This window comes from Penaeus japonicus, unplaced genomic scaffold (genome assembly GCF_977035675.1).
Source record: "Penaeus japonicus unplaced genomic scaffold, GWHDUDI00000001_assembly GWHDUDI00000011, whole genome shotgun sequence".
Lineage (NCBI taxonomy): Eukaryota > Metazoa > Arthropoda > Malacostraca > Decapoda > Penaeidae > Penaeus > Penaeus japonicus.
In genome coordinates, this window is record NW_028234413.1 from 32,890,159 (window position 1) to 32,895,158 (window position 5,000).

At 43.8% G+C, this 5,000-nt stretch overlaps 1 protein-coding gene across 13 annotated transcripts in view; it reads right to left on the reverse strand.

Moving 5' to 3' along the window:
- Positions 1-5,000, reverse strand: part of LOC122246714 (epidermal growth factor receptor kinase substrate 8) — a 113,149-nt gene that overhangs the window by 71,932 nt on the left and 36,217 nt on the right. The window contains exon 2 of one of the 13 annotated variants that reach the window (XM_086541913.1): positions 135-188. The exons of the other annotated variants lie outside the window; for them this stretch is intronic. The gene's annotated coding sequence lies outside the window, so the exon portion shown is untranslated. The remainder of the gene's footprint in view (positions 1-134; positions 189-5,000) is intronic. 13 annotated transcript variants of the gene reach the window in all.

Sequence of the window (5,000 nt, forward strand, 5' to 3'; positions counted from 1 at the left end):
AGAAAGAGGAGAGAGGAAGAAAGAGGAGAGAGGAAGAGAGAGGAGCGAGGAAGCGAGCGCGTTAAAGAAAAGCCGAGCAAAAGAGTGTGGGAGCGGTGCGCAGCGCGGCCAAAAGGGTGAAGAGTGAACGGTACCTTGAGAGAGAGAAGAAGAAGTGTAACGCTGACACTTAAGGACGCACGTCACGTCTGCAATGACAACAACATCATGACCAACATTGAATCAAGGTGTGGGGATTACATCTGCATGTGTTGCATAGGCAGACAAGCACAAAGACAGCGAGCATGGCAAGGACACCGACACACATATAGACACACACACACACACATACACATACACATACACATACACATACACATACACATACACATACACATACACATACACATACACATACACATACACATACACATACACATACACATACACATACACATACATATATATATATATATATATATATATATATATATATATATATAATTATGCACATTAAGGCATGGGCATACAGAACATTAGAACATTTCTGAACGTCAACCATAGTTCGAGAAAGCATACACTTAGAGGAATGCATATGAAATGGATAACATCCAAAGAAAATAAAAACAGACGAATAAACAAGTAAGGTAAAAACCTTTGTGCAAATACACAGTCTACACAACAAAGAAGAAAAACAGACACCCCTGTATGCATCAGAAACCAGAAATCGGAAGGCAACAACCACACAAATAGAGACCACGCCAAAGTTAACTCAACACATTCCCTCCCATCCCACCGTCCCTCCCTTCACACCTCTCGTTCTCCCTACTTTTCCGTTTTCCCTTCCTTTCCCCTCTAATTCCCGTCCTTTCTTCCTAACTCTTCCTTTCCTTTCCCCTCTCCTCTTTTTCCCCCACCACCTCTCCCTCAACCTCTCTTCCCCCTTCCCTTTCCCCTCCCCTCCCCTCCCCTCCCCTCTCTTTCCCCTCCCCCTCCCTCCCTCCCTTTCCCCTCCCCCTTCGTCCCTCCCTTTCCCTTCCCGCTTCCACCCTCCCTTTCCCCTCCCCCTCACTCCCTCCCTCCCTTCCTCCTTTCCTTTTCCTTTCCCCTCCCCATCCCCCTCCCCTCCCTCCCTTCCTTTCCCCTCCCCCTCCCTTCCCTTTTTTGCTTTCCCTCCTCCCCTCCCCTCCCTTCCTCCCTTTCCCTTTCCTCTTCCCCTCCCCCTCCCTCCCTTCCTTTCCCCTCCCCCTCCTTCCTGCATTTTCCCCTCCTTCTCCTCCTTCACTCCCTCCCTTTCCCCTCCCTCCCTCCCTTTCCCCTCCTCCTCCTCCTTCACTCCCCCCTCCCTCCCTTTCCCCTCCCTCCCTCCCTCCCTCCCTCCCTCCCTTTCTCTTTCTCTTTCCCTTCCCCTTCCCCCTCTCCCTCTCTTTCCCTTCCCCCTCCCCCTCCCCCTCCCTCCCTTTCCCCTCCCTCCCTCCCTTTACCTTCCCCCCTTCCGCTCCTGCTACCTGAGGCAACGAGCGACTTGACCATAACAGGCATTCTCGGACGCATGACGTGGTGTTGGGTGGCGGGGGTGGAGGGGGTGGAGGGGGTGGCGGGGGTGGAGGGGGTGGAGGGGGTGGAGGGAGTGGAGGTTAGGAGTGAGCGGACGACCGGGAAAAGAGTGCAGGTGGAAGAGGATTAGGGGGTGGAGTTCCAGGTGAAAGGAAAAAGAAAAAGAAAAAGGAAAAGGAAGAGGAGAAAGAGAAGGAGAAAGAGAAAAAGAAAGAGAAAGAGAAGGAGAAAGAGAAGGAGAAGAAGGAGAAAGAGAAGGAGAAGAAGGAGAAGGTGGAGGAGAAGAAGAAGAAGAAGAAGAAGAAGAAGAAGAAGAAGAAGAAGAAGAAGAAGAAAGAAGAAGAAAGAAGAAGAAAGAAGAAGAAAGAAGAAGAAAGAAGAAGACGGAGAAGAAGGAGGAGACGGAGAAGAAGGAGGAGAAGGAGAAGGAGAAGGAGAAGGAGAAGAAAGAGGAGGAGGAGAAGGAGAAGGAGAAGAAGAGGAGGAAGAAGGAGAAGGAGAAGGAGAAGAAGAGGAGGAAGAAGGAGGAGGAGAAGAAGAGGAGGAAGAAGGAGGAGAAGGAGAAAGAGGAGAAGGAGAAGGAGAAAGAGGAGAAGAAGGAGAAGGAGGAGAGGGAGAAGGAAGAGAAGGAGAAGGAGGAGAAGGAGAAAGGGGAGAAAGAGAAGGAAAAGAGGAGAAGGAGAAGGAGAAAGAGGAGAAGGAGAAGGAGAAAGAGGAGAAGGAGAAGGAGAAAGAGGAGAAGGAGAAGGAGAAGGAGAAAGAGGAGAAGGAGAAAGAGGAGAAGGAGAAGGAGGAGAAGGAGAAAGAGGAGAAGGAGAAAGAGGAGAAGGAGAAGGAAAAGAGGAGAAGGAGAAGGAGAAAGAGGAGAAGGAGAAGGAGAAAGAGGAGAAGGAGAAGGAGAAAGAGGAGAAGGAGAAGGAGAAAGAGGAGAAGGAGAAGGAGAAAGAGGAGAAGGAGAAGAGAAGGAGAAGGAGAAGGAAAAGAGGAGAAGGAGAAGAAGAAAGGGGAGAAGAAGAAAGAGGAGAAGGAGAAGGAGAAAGAGGAGAAGGAGAAGGAGAAGGAGAAAGAGGAGAAGGAGAAGGAGAAGGAGAAGGAGAAGGAGGAGGAGGGGAACAGAAAGAGGAGAAGTAAAAGAAGGAGAAAGAGGAGAAGGAGTAGAGAAGAAGGAAGGTGTACAAGGGAAGAGGTGAGTGATTCTTCTTGTCCCATTCCTTCCCCTTCTTTTCCTTGACACGTTTGTGGCTTGAGTGGGTGTGGGAATGCGTGCCGAAATCTGCGACGCGGTATTCAGTGGGAGGAGGAAAGACAACAACAAAAAAAAAGAGAAGAAAAAGGGGAAAAGAGGGAAGAGGGAGGAGGGATGGTGGGAGGAGGGAGGAGGGAGGAGGGAGGAGGGATGGAGGGAGGAGGGATGGAGGGAGGAGGGAGGAGAGAGGAGGGAGGAGGGAGGAGGGAGGAGGGATGGAGGGAGGAGAGAGGAGAGAGGAGAGAGGAGAGAGGAGAAAGGAGAAAGGAGAGAGGGAGGAGGGTGGATGGGTGAGGGCGGAAGGAGGACGAGGAGGAAGAGGAAAAGGAATATAAGGAGGAGTAGGTAGAGAAAGAGAGGGAGTAAAAAAAAAGGAGAAGGAAAATGAGAAGCAGAAAAAGAAGAAGAGGAAGAAGAAAAAGGAGAAGGAAAACGAGAAGCAGAAAAAGATGAAGATGAAGAAGAAGAAGAAGAAGAAGAAGAAGAAGCAGAAGAAGAAGGACTATCAGCAGCGGCAGTAGAAGGAAGAGGAGGAGCAGCAGCAGAAGTATGGAGAGGAATAAGAAGAAAAAGAAGGAGAGTAGGAGGAAGGGAAAGACTCAAAGACAGTTATGATGAGGAAAAGATGAAAGAATAACGTCAAAATACGCACACGGACAAATATGACCAAACTCACACACACACAGACACACACCGATGAAATGAATTTTCAAAAAATATTCACATTGAAAATAAAATTCCAAACTCTGTAACTGAAAAGCCGAAAGTCATTCCGTTATTCAGTATTCTCTCACTTTTGTTATTTCTCTTTCGTTACTCTTCCTTTATTACCTTCTTCTCCATCATCATCACCATCACCATCATCATCACCATCACCACCACCATAACCATCATCATCACCATCATCACCATCATCATCTTCCTCCTCTTCTTTTTCTTCTTCCTCTCCCTTTTTTCACATATCATTCCAACCCTCATTCTCATCTTTCTCATTCACCATTTCTCATTCGTCAATCACTTCCCACGCCTCTATCTCCGTTTCCCCGCTCCCTCATTCCAATCCCCCCCCCCCCCCCCATTTCTTCGCTCGCCTTCCAACATTCCACGAAGAGCAGCGCGTCTTTCAAAATGGCGGGAGAACTAATGCTGTCAAACCTGTATGTTGCACGTTTCCAAAACCTCTCCTGTTCGAACAAGGATGTGGAAATGTAACGCGCTTGTGCGTGCGTGAATGCACGTGGATGTGCGTGTGCGTACATGATAATGATAGTAGTAATAATAAGAAGTTGGATAAAAAGAAAAACTATTATGATTGTAATCATAATTATAATCATAATTATAATCATAATCATAATTATAATCATAATTATAATCATAATCATAATTATAATCATAATCATTATCATAATCATATTATAAAAATAATAATAGTAATAATAACCATGATTATCACAGTACTCACAATGAAAATAATAATGATAATACTAATAATAAATAAAAATAATAATGACAATAAAAATAACAACACTAATAATAATAATAATAAGGACAATGACAATGACGATGACAATGATAATGATAATGAGATAATGATGGTGATAGTGATAAAGATAATGATAATGATAATGATAATGATAATGATGATGATAATAAAAAAAATAACAAAATAATAATAATAATAATAAAAATAATAATAATAATAATAATAATGATAATAATAATAACTTTAACAACACTAGTAATAATAGTAACACTAATACTACGACTACTAATAATAATAACACTAATACTACGACTACTACTAATAATAACACTAACATTAATAATGATGATAACAATAAAATTAAAACTAATAATAATCATCATCATCACAATAATGATAGAAATCAAAATCAAAATAATAATAATTATTATTATTATACATGTACTGCCATTATCGCCAATAATACAAGAAAAATCATGGGTTTCACTAAAAGCCTGCAAGTACCCATCAGACAAATAAACCATCATCTGGGCACTCAAAGAAAAAAACAAAAACAGCAACACATGTACAAATCAGTATGCGATGCAGTGATGCCTATGGTGATAAAAAAATATATATATCAAAATACATATACCATATACCTTGAAGATGAAGGATTTTCAACATACGCTTAGAGACGTGTACACAAAAACCACACGCCATACAGCTGAGCATCCTACTCATCGCACAGGATAC